This window comes from Netta rufina (genome assembly GCF_964035555.1).
Source record: "Netta rufina genome assembly, chromosome: 2".
Classification (NCBI taxonomy): Eukaryota; Metazoa; Chordata; class Aves; order Anseriformes; family Anatidae; genus Netta; species Netta rufina.
In genome coordinates this window covers 17,355,675-17,368,067 of record NC_140124.1, presented here as the reverse complement: position 1 = coordinate 17,368,067, position 12,393 = coordinate 17,355,675, and positions in this window count along the sequence as shown.

Sequence of the window (12,393 nt, the reverse complement as noted above, 5' to 3'; positions counted from 1 at the left end):
GTCACAAACAGGCACTTCTTCTTACCCTTTTTTGAAGGAAGCAACTGTCTCCTCTCCTACCAGTACTTCCAAAGAAAAGTTACCTGATGTCATGCAGACGCTTGATAAATTATTGGCAAAAGGATCCTCTCTGACATGGAGATTGACTCCAGAGATAAAAACAGCTGTATGTGCAAATAATCTTCAGATATGCCTATCCCCATACCAAGACACTAAGAAGACTGCCTGGATCATTTGTCAGTGGAGTTGTGTGTGGATAATTTACTGACATTGCAGCAGACGTCAAGAGGTTTCCAGTTACATGCTTAAACAGTAAAGGCAGCCATAAAAGCTTTTCAATTGCTTTAGGCTCATCAGAAATGAAAATAGAAACTTGGCAGTAATTTTCCTGGTTACAGGAAAACAGTGTCAGTAATTTTCGTTTATTTATTTATTTTTTTGAATTTTGACCACACAAATGAGAAATTAAAGTTTTTCTTTATTTTGCTTTGCTCTATGCTATGTTACTAACATTATTAAACTACTTTTTTTTTTTTTTTTTTCTTTTTTTTTTCTCATCTGTCTGCTCTCATAAGGACTTGGGGAAGTTGAGTGCCATACTCATTTGAAAAGTAAATTTATAAGTTTACCTTTTAGGGAATCACAGAATCCTTGAGGTTGGAAGAACCATTGGATATCTAGCACCCCACACTCCTGCTTATGTCCTGAGTAGGTTGTTCAGGACATGGTCCAGTCCAGTTTTCAAAATTTCCAGAGAGAGAGAGTGCACAACCCCTCTGTGCAAGCTGTTGCTGTGCTTGAGCACCCACACTGTAAAAAGTTTTGGTTTGATTTTTACAATTATAGGAATAGTCTGGAAAAGTAATAGAACATCCTGTGGATACCAGTGGGGCCTGGACTGTGTGTCAGGAAGCTCAGGATCAAATTTCTCTTGTTTGCCTATTGACATAAAGTCCTGCTCTGCAGGGATTGATATTTGCACTTTCAAAATTTCTATCAGAGCAGAGATGGCTCGTTTCTTCCCCTCTCTTTGGAACTGCAGGACAGAAGGGTATTTCTTTATCCAGGCTGCTTGTGGAAGTGTTGTGCCAATTGTGTGAGTTGCACTGGGCCCTGGAATAAAAAAGTAACACCAGTAATTTATTTTATTTTTATTTTTATTTTTATTTTTATTTTTATTTTTATTTTTATTTTTATTTTTATTTTTATTTTTATTTTTATTTTTATTTTTATTTTTATTTTTATTTTTATTTTTATTTTTATTTTTTATCTCATTCCTTCTGCCATAAAGCAGAGCCAGGTCTGCCTATGCCACCTCTGAAGGAAATTTGACTAGTGTGTTGTTTACAGTGCCCACCATAGTACCCCACGAGGTCAGGGAAGTTGCCTACTGGTCTAGCCTAGCCTTTCCATCCATCTGGATGAGGCAGGAGTGCTCTGTTGGCTGCATCTGTCTCTGCATTCATGACTGGCTGCAAAAGCAGGTCCTTCCTTCCTGTGCTAGGCAGTGACAGTCCATGTCCCTAATCTTACATGATTGCAGATGGCATGGAAAATCCAGTGCTTCACACCCATATATCCAAAGCAAGCAGTCTGGCTGTCAAGCTGTGTGTGTCTACTAGGAGAAGTGTTCCCTCTGTGCCCTCGCCAGCCAGTGTGCAAGAAAGAATTGCTGTTCATAGACCTTCAGAAAAGTGCACGCAAAGGAATGATAGGGAGGTGGCCTGGTGTGTAGGGCAGCCAGATGAGAGATGAATTCCTGGTTTCTACCACAGCAGCTTATCTGCTTAGATTACACAATTCTGAAGAAAACCTGGTGCGCTATTCTGGCACCAGGACCTGGAAGTAACATGTTTATTCAGGTTGAATAAACTACTATTCGATTTTGGAGCAAGGGGTTGCTCTTCTTGCTCTTTGGAGCAAGTGGTTGCTCTTCTGCTTGATGATGATACTGGTATTTGCTGTGAATAAGAACAGCAAATGTGACTGAGCTGGATGCAAGAGGAGATGGTGTCAACACAGAGGCAGTTGCGTTGTAAGAAAAGATGTGACTGCCTTATATGATTATGTCAGAGTTGTCAACATGTATTAGGCATGGAGTGGGGCTTTTTAGGAATTTCTATGTTTAGCTGAGTTTTCTTTTTCATTTTTAGGAAGAATGAAGTTGCATGAAGCATTTTAACTGACTAGTCAATAAGCCATTTTTATTGTACATCAGAATGATGGACAGAATTTCAATTTGTTAATATAGGTTACCAGCAAGGCAAAGTGAGCTGCCAGATTTTATTAATTAAGCTCCAGAAATATTTATTTTTAATCTGACATATACAAAATTTCCCATCTCTACTGTGATTTTGGAATCATGAGGTTTTCCAGGAGGGCTGCTCTGAATTACAGTTTTAAAACCCTGGAGTGCTATGAGTACTATGTGACGTGAAGATAATGAAGAACAATAATCAACTTCTGTACATTTACTGCCTTATTAAAGGGCTGTGGAATTTCACTTTTCTCAATATATATAAATTATTTCATTAATTCTCTGAGAACTGTGAAAATCTGCCTCTTTAATCAGTATATTGCCAATATCTTGGATGTTATCTTTACGGGCTGCTCTTTTAATATGTTACAAACTTCCTTGTAAAATTCCAGTATGGTCAACAGTGATCTAAATAGAGCATTTATTACGCTATCTATATAACCACTAACTTTGCATATCTCTCCCCGTTTCATTTTCGATAAAAGAATTTCATACTTCCCGTAGATAGAAACTTTCTGCTTAACTGCACAATCAATATCATCATTGCTATTCTGTGCCATTTTTCCTGTCCCAATAGGACCTTAGCAAAATTATCTCATTTTTTTTTTTTTTCCTCAGGTCAATCCAGGTTCTCCTGATATTTATCTTTTTTTATTTTTTTATGATGGGTGTTACAGTCAATATAATCTCCTGTTGCTTATACACACACGGAGTGCATGAAGTCTGCTTGCATGGATCTATTTGTGTCTGTGTATTTTCATTTACATGTGGATTTAAATTTTTTTTTTGGGGGGAGGGGGAACCAGAAGGTATGCTGAAATGTCAGTACCTGGATAACCTGCTTTCTATGCAGTATACTAGAAACCCATCAAGAATTTCAGCTTCTTAAGTTCCCATAAACTTGGAGCCTGCTTGAAATTGCTTCTGAGATGAACCTTTTTTTGAACTTGTCCTCTGGAGAATTTATTTTCAAACTTAGGTGACTGAAGATTCCTAGAGGGCATCTGATCTCAAACTTGAGGTCTTCCTGGGTCTCTTGTGCCTACTGCTCCTTTTTAGCCTCAATGAATATGCATAGTTTTATTCTCTTGAAAATACTGTGGAGCAGCTCTCCCTCCTGTCACAATTTCTCATGGTAACTGGCTTATGTCTGTTGGCTGCAATGTGCAGGTGATGTGTTTGGCACAAGCATAGGATTTTCAGCACAGCTTGGTACCTCAGCAGGTAGAATGACCACCTCAAATACAAAGCCACTTTACAAATGTCATTGCTCGATCTTCCATTTGCTTTGTCTCCCTTTTTCTCCATATTGTCTGCTTCCCACACCTCCTAAACCCTTCTGCTAATTAAGTAGCAACAGATAATCATGTGTTTTGATCTAGGATTTCAATGTGATGTTCTGTGTGTTTTCTTTTCTTAGGTGTATTTCAGTACCAGCTTTGTTTTGTGGTTAGGAAGGATGTTGTACACCAAGAATGAGGAGGTTTCCTAAGGTTTCTGTTAGTAGAATAACTGTCTCACAGGAGCACTCTAAGAGTGAAACAGTTCATACTTTCAAATTAGCTAAAGTTCTTGTAAGGCAACATTCCTGCTCTACTCTTTACCTGACATGCACTGATAGTAAGAAAGAAGAGCTAAAGATCCAGAAGTAACCAAAATGTACTACGGAAACCTACTCTACCATCACCTGCTATGGGAAGTCATTTGAACAACTAAATAAAAGCTGACCAGGTGATTTGTACCCTGCCTGAAGCCTAAGTCCCACAGACAGCAAGACTGAGATCTTTCCGAAACCTGTCCAGTTTGAAACCTTAGCTCTTGCACAGATTTGGGTGAGAGACAGGACGATGAGGAAGAGTCTGTGCAGGCCCTCAGTGCATCCCCCCGAGGGGTTTGGCTGGCAGGGCCCTGGACACACGAAGTGATGGCACAGCAGACAACAGCCCCATTCCCTGGGGAGGTGGGCAGAGGCTCCCAGCAGGACTGTGGGGAAGCCAAGGCCAGGGCCCTGACCTGACTGGGGAAACTGTGCCTGTGCCTGGCCATGGCTTTGATCTGGGTCTGGACTCCACCTGCGGGCCAACATCCCAGCCTGGCCTTAGCCCATCCCAGTCCCCATAGCGGTGCCCGAAGCCTGGGCCTGGGGCTGTCCCCCCTGCCCCCCACAGCCCCTGCCCTGCCCTGCTCCCTGGCTTGGGCCATGGAGCTGCCAGGCCCTGTCCTGATGCCCCCAGGGAGTTCCTTGCCCTCACGGGGCCCTGACAGAGGGGAGCATCAGAGCCAAGAGTTGCTGGGTTTAGAGATGGCTGACGATCAGATAGGTTCTGTTTTGTAGTGTGCTTTACTCATCAGATCTGAACTATCAGCTGGAAAACAGGCATAGAAATGCACTCCTGAGGGTGCTAAATTTGTGAATGAGGAAAGGGTGCATGAAACCTAATAAAAGAGCCTGAGTTGACAAACAGCATGGGAGAAATAAGAATTTACCAGAAAATGATCAGTTTTCAGACATACAAAATGTGTTAGAGCAAAACTTGGTGGCATATTTTCTTCAGTCGCCACCTCCTTTGCAATGTGGCTCTAACTACTGAATTCCTAGCTGCCTGCCCTGAAGGCCATTGCCCTGTCATCTTGCTGGTGAAAAGGCACTGAACAAATCACAGAATCACACAGAATCATAGAATTTCTAGGTTGGAAGAGACCTCAAGATCATCGAGTCCAACCTCTGACCTAACGCTAACAATCAAAATATCCCAGTTTCTGTTCTAAAATTTATTTTTTGTTGTCCTCCTGCTTTATAAAGGCCTTTAACGCTCAGCTGATGGCCAGATAAAGAGTCTCAAAAACCACTTGTTATGCAACAGGGATTCAATTTTTCGTGCAACTCAATCCCTGAACAACTAGTTACTCCAGGTCTCATCCTGAAGTTTTCTGGACTTGACCATGTCTCTTTGGTTTACTCCTCCAGAGAGAACAGAGAAAGTCTCACCTCAGGAGAAGCATTATCAGTGTTTGTGATGTACCAAGGGTCATAAAAGGGAAAAGCTGGATGCAAATGATATGGGGTGCTTTTACCCTGATATGCAGCTGAACTCCACCACAACCACTCCCTCACTCCTCTTCCTCAAGGAAAAAGGAGAGAATACATGTATATGATAGAAAGGGCTCAAGGGTTGAGGTAAGAACAGGGAGGTCACTCTCCAGTTATTGTCACGGGCAAAACACACTCAGCATAGGGAGATTATGCACATAATTTATTACTCATTGCTAGCAGTCTAAAGCAGTGAGAAATGAAAAGCAAATTGAAAACACCTTCTTGCCATCCACCCACATCTACCTCCTTCCCCCAAGTGTCAAAGGAGAACAGGGCATGGGGGCTGCAGTCAGTCCTTAACACTTCACCATATATCCATATATCCAAAGCAAGCAGTCTGGCTGTCAAGCTGTGTGCGTCTACTAGGAGAAGTGTTCCCTCTGTGCCCTCGCCAGCCAGTGTGCAAGAAAGAATTGCTGTTCATAGACCTTCAGAAAAGTGCACGCAAAGGAATGATAGGGAGGTGGCCTGGTGTGTAGGGCAGCCAGATGAGAGATGAATTCCTGGTTTCTACCACAGCAGCTTATCTGCTTAGATTACACAATTCTGAAGAAAACCTGGTGCACTATTCTGGCACCAGGACCTGGAAGTAACATGTTTATTCAGGTTGAATAAACTACTATTCGATTTTGGAGCAAGGGGTTGCTCTTCTTGCTCTTTGGAGCAAGTGGTTGCTCTTCTGCTTGATGATGATACTGGTATTTGCTGTGAATAAGAACAGCAAATGTGACTGAGCTGGATGCAAGAGGAGATGGTGTCAACACAGAGGCAGTTGCGTTGTAAGAAAAGATGTGACTGCCTTATATGATTATGTCAGAGTTGTCAACATGTATTAGGCATGGAGTGGGGCTTTTTAGGAATTTCTATGTTTAGCTGAGTTTTCTTTTTCATTTTTAGGAAGAATGAAGTTGCATGAAGCATTTTAACTGACTAGTCAATAAGCCGTTTTTATTGTACATCAGAATGATGGACACCTGCTCCACCAGGGACTCCTCCACCCATGGGGGGGCTGCAGCATGGAGATCTGCTCCATGTGGGACCCATGGGCTGCAGGGGGACAGCCTGCTCCACCAGGGGCGTCTCCACAGGCTGCAGGGGAACTTCGGCTCTGGTGCCTGGAGCACCTCCTGACCTCCTTCTGCAGCAACCTTGGTGTCTGTGGGGTTGGTTCTCACTCTGGCGCAGCAGTTTTTTTTCCCTTTCTTGAATCTGCTCTCATAGAGGCACCAACAACATCTCTTATTGGCTGAGTTCTGGCCAGCAGCAGCTCCCTTGCAGCAGCCAGCTGAAAGTGCCCCTTATTTAACATGGGGCCTCTTCTGGATTATTCTCACAGAGTCCACCCATTGCAGCCCCCTGCTATGAAAGCCTTGCCATGTAAACCCAATACACCATAGCATCTTGGCTGGCACAGTTAACGTAACTAATCCTTTCCTGAAACCTGAACAAGCATTTATGGCACAGCCAAGGTGCTGTGTCCTCCTTCAACTAACAGCACTCAGCACACTCTGATGCAGGGCAAACCCTCATCCTTATTCATTTCTTAGAAGAACAGCATTTTGCTTTCTTGCTTTAGTTTCAACCAACATAATTATGTGTATGGCTGCTGGAAGCCTGGAAGCTAGAGTCAGGCAATGTGGAAGGAATACATGTACATGGATGCTGTTCATGTTTGTAGGGAGAAAATTCATGCTGCCAAAGCCTAATTAGAGATGAAGCTGGCTAGGTCTGTGGGAGACACTAAAAAATTTGTTTTGTTTGGTTTTTAAATATGTGAACAGAAAAAGGAGGACCAAAGAAAACATAGGTCCGCTACTTGATTGGGAAGGTCACCTCACAGACAAGGACATAGGCAAAGCAGAGACATTTAGTGCCTTCTTTGCCTCCATCTGCAACACCTGATGGTGGGTTTTGGGACCCTGGGTGCCCTGAGCTGGAGGACTGTGATGGTGGGAATGACAAACTCCCAACCAACCCTGAACGTGTGTGGGATTTGCTGCTCCACCTGGATCCATACAAGCTCATGGGTCCAGATGGGATTCATCCCAGGTTGCTTAGACAGCTGGCTGACATCATCGCAGGACCTCTCTAAATTATTTTTCAACGGTCTGGGGAATCTGGAGAGGTCCCAGCAGACTGGAAGCTGGAAAATGTTGCACCAGTTTTCAAGGACAATAAAGAAGACCCTGGCAATTACAGGCCTGTCAGTCTCACATCAGGGATCCGGGGGTTGTGGCTGATGGCAAGCTGAATATGAGTCAGCCGTGTGCCCTGGCAGCCAACCGTATCCTGGGGTTGCATCAGGCATGGCATTGCTAATCGGTTGAGGGAAGTAATTGTCCCACTCTGCTGTGCGTTGGTGCGGCCTCACCTTGAGTACTGTGTGCAGTTCTGGGAACCACAGTACAAAAAGGATGTGAAACTGTTGGTGAGTGTGCAGAGGAGGGCTACAAAGATGGTGAATGGCCTAGAGAGGAAGACGTATGAGGAAGACATATGAGGAGTGGCTGAGGTCACTTGGCCTGTTCAGCCTGGAAAAGAGGAGGCTGAGGGGAGACCTCGTCGTGGTCTACAGTGTCCTCATGAGGGGGAGTGGAGGGGCAGGCACCGATCTATTTTCTTTAGTGACCAGCGATAGGACCCATGGGAATGGTGTCAAGCTGCAACAGGGGAGGTTCAGGCTAGACATAGGAAGAGGTTCTTCACTGAGAGGGTGGTCACGGACTGAAACAGGCTCCCCAGGGACATAGTCACAGCACCAAGCCTGTCAGAGTTGAAGAAGCGTTTGGACTGTGCACTTAGTCATGTGGTCCAAATTTTTGGGTAGACATGTGTGGTACCAAGAGATGGACTAGATGATCTCTATGGGTCCCTTCCAACTTAGGATATTTTATGATTCTATGTGAAATGGGTATTTCAACAGAAAAAAATAGTTTTATTTTGCATCTGGCTCTTGATCATCATCTTGATTGTTACGAGAAGCAATAGGATTTTGTGTGTGTGTGTGTGAACCATCATGACCTACACATGCAGCTCTATTTGACTTAATCGCACATACTGACCACGAATCCTCATATAGATTATCACCACAAATTCTGCGTTAGCAATCATGTAAATAATAAATTTTCAGAAATGAAACCATACTTTACCACAGGTTCTCTTCCTCTTACAAAATAGCCCTTGAATAATGTATGTACCTGTAATTCCGACCACTTCTGACACTTATATATTGTCTTGGGTTTAAGTAACAAGGTTTTTGGGAGAGGGTGAAGGTTGGGGAGGAGTGGGGCGTGTGGGGAGAGGGGCTACAGGGGTGTCCTCTGTGGGCAGAGCGCAGAAGCTGCCCCATGTCAGAGCAGAGCTGACTCCAGCAGGCCCCAAGGGGGACCTGCTTCTGGCCAGAGCTGAGCCAGTGAGCAACATTTTTTTCTGCCTCTGTGAGGGCAGATTCAAGAAAGGGGGAATACAACAACAACAACAAAAAAAAACCCTGCTGTGCCACAGCAGGTGGGAGAGAGGAGTGAGAACCAACCCCACAGACACCAAGGTCACTGCAGCAGGAGGGGAGGAGGTGCTCTAGGCACCAGAACAGCATTTCCCCAGCAGCCAGTGGAGAGGCCCCTGGTGGAGCAGGCTGTCCCCCTGCAGCCCATGGGTCCCACATGGAGGAGATCTCCATGCTGCAGCCCGTGGAGGAGCCCCCGGTGGAGCAGGGGGTTTGGGGGGAGCTGCTGCCCACCCGTGGGGGACCTGTGCTGGAGCAGTTTGCTCCTGGGGGATGGACCCTGTGGGAGGGAGCCGTGTGGGAGCAGTTCTTGAGGAGCTGCTGCCTGTGGGCAGCCCCCACAGGCTCAGTTCGGGAAGGATGGCATCCCGTGGGAGGGACCCCATGGGGAGCAGGGGCAGAGAGGGACCGTGAAGGATCAGCGGAGTCAAAGTGTTAAGGACTGACTGCAGCCCTCATGCCCTGTTCGCCTTTGACACTTGGGGGGAGGAGGTAGAAGAGGGTGGATGACAAGAAGGTATTTTCAGTTTGCTTTTCGTTTCTCACTGCTCTAGCAGTAATAAACTATGGTAGGTATTATCTAGGTAATAAATTGTGTGAATCTCCCTATGCTGAGTGTGTTTTGCCCGTGACAGTAACTGGTGAGTGACCTCCCTGTTCTTACCTCAACCCTTGAGCCCTTTCTATCATATATTCTCTCCTTTTTCCCTGAAGAAGGGGAGTGAGGGAGTGGTTGTGGTGGAGTTCAGCTGCATATCAGGGTAAAATCACCACATACATCTACCTCAGATTCAAATGTGTATCTCTGCCCAGTTGTGTACCTGGCCTCCCCCAAAGTCTCAATAGCTGCAAACATTCTTCAAAAGAATGGACTCTCTGTATCAAGTGAGACTTTTAAAACGTAGGCAGAAGAAGGAGGAAGTAATTTTCTATGTTGATCTATGTATGATGGCTAATGTACATACCTCACAAGTCTGTGATTACCATTACAGTCCTTTCACAGAAGGCCAGATTTCATGCAGATACCAATATGTATTTATACCAGATACAAATCTATTACAAATATATATATAAAACATATATATATACACAAGTATATATATATATATTTATATATATACACATATATACCAGATAAAAATCTATTATGAGTGGGTACCCTCCCTGCCCCATGTGAAATACAGGCATTGCTGCAAAAAGAATAAAACATCCATGGGGTCAGAACGAAGCAGGAGGACAAGACAGCACAGAATCACTAGGAAGGTTGTACCTTCTTCCCTGAACTACTTTGATTTTTAGGCAGTAACTTTTCCAAATGGAACCTAGAGCCTTGACTGGGAACCTGAATCAATCATTTCCAACTCCTGAACAAATTCCCTAACCTTTAGGCTGCATAGTCAAGCTCTTTTGTGCTTTCCCTCTTGGTGTCTCCTTTATTCTTCTTATGCAACCACCCTGCTAACGTGACTCAAAGCCATGTTCTACCACTCCAAGATAAGGCTTTAAGCAGTCAGATGCTTTGAAGAAGCTAGCGCCTCTCCACACAATTGCTCTTCACTTCTTTTTAATTCCAGGTGCACGGAAGCATCCATCTGCAACCTAAAGATAGGAATGCAAAAGAGGAGATTATTAGTGCCACCCAGAAAGGTCATTACCTTTCATTTACTGGTAGGTAGGAGTTTCTCCCACTCCTTAACCTCTGCAGTTGTTTTTCAGATTTCTGAGTATCCCATTTCCTCAGCCCACTGGGGAACTGTACCACCCAGCTTTAGATTCTGGATTCTGTGTTAAAGTCTGTAAACCAAACCCAAGAGTTAGATGAGTGTTCACCACTAAAATTTTCAAGTGCATCTACCCACCAAATGGCAGTTTATACCTCTTTCTGGCTACAGTTTTACCATAAATCAACAGTGCTCTTCAGCAAGCAATACCAAAATGTGTTGTGCCTTTTGCAAAAATGATGCAGCTCCCAAATGTTTTCATTTGCTTTTGCGTTCTCCCAGCAGTGTTAGTGGGGGTCTGCCAACAGAATTCAGACAGTGCTCTGAATGTCAGGAAACTTCTACTGAGCTGGAAACAAACAAACAAACAAACAAACAAAACACTAGAAAAGGAGAATTGCAATATATCATGCTTCTAGAAAAATGAATTATTCCCTTACTGACTCCCTACACAAGCCTAAGATGGCTTGTGGTCACCTGTTTCTTCCTTCAAGGTCTCTCACGCCTGAAGCTGAAGGCATGTTTTCCTGCCCCATACACAAAGATGCTGAAGGCAAATAGATGGAGGATGCTGATAAGGTACACTTAGAGCACAATTCCTCCAAAAATTCCCAGATCACCCAGGAGAAAACCCAAGTGGCTATGGGGATAATATGTGGTGGTTTTACTCAGGTGGGCAGCCAAGTTCCTTCACAACTGCTCTCTCACTCCCCCTCTACAAAGGGGAAGGGGGAGAAAATACGATGCAAAGGGCTCAAGGGTTGAGATAAGGATGGGGATATCACTCAACAATTATCATAAAGGACAAAACAGACTCAGAGTAGGGAGATAGTAAGATTTATTGCCTATTGCTAACAAGCTAGAGGAGTGAGAAACAAAGGAAAAAAAAAACACAAACAAACAAACAAACAAACAAAAACATCTTTTCCCATCCACCCTCTGCCACCTCCTCCCCCCCGTGCAGCACAGGGGAACGGGGAAATGGGGGCTGCGGTCAGACTATAGTGCTTCTCCTCCACCACTCCTTCTCGATCACTCTCTTCCCCGTCTCCAATGTGAGGTCCCTCCCACGGGATGCAGTCCTTCCCGAACTCATCCTGAGTGGGTTTTCCACAGGCAGCAGCAATTCAAGAACTGCTCCAGATATGGGTCCGTACCATGGGGTCCATCCACCAGAAGCACACTGCTCCTACCTGGATCCCCCATGAGCGGCAGCTCCTGCCAGGTCACCTGCTCCTGCGTGGGCTCCTCTCCACGGGCTGCAGCTCCGGCCCAGGGCCTGCCCCTGCGGGGGTCCTCCAGGGGCCACAGCCTCCTCCAGTGTAGATCCATCTGCTCCACTGTGGTCTCCTCCATGGGCTGCAGCATGGAACCCTGCTCCACCATGGTACACCATGGGCTGCAGGGGGGCAGCCTGCTCCACCAGGGGCCTCTCCACAAGCTGCAGGCGAACTTCAGCTCTGGTGCCTGGAGCACCTCCTGCCCTCCTTCTGCAGAGAGCTTGGTGTCTGCAAGGCTGTTTTCTCACTCCTCTCTTTCTCTCAGCTGCTGTTCCCAAGCAGTTTTTTTCCCCTTTCTTAAATATGCTCTCATAGAGGTGCAAACAACATCTCTTATTGGTTGAGTTCTTGCCAACAACAGTGCCCTTATCTAACATGGGGCAGCTTCTGGATTCTTCTCGCAGAAGTTACCCTTATGCCCCCTCCACTACCAAAAACTTGCCATGTAAACCCACAACATAAGCATATCTGAAGCTTATTTGCATATACAGCTCTATTTTCCTCTGGAGTTAGTCTCCATGTCAGAGAGGATCCTT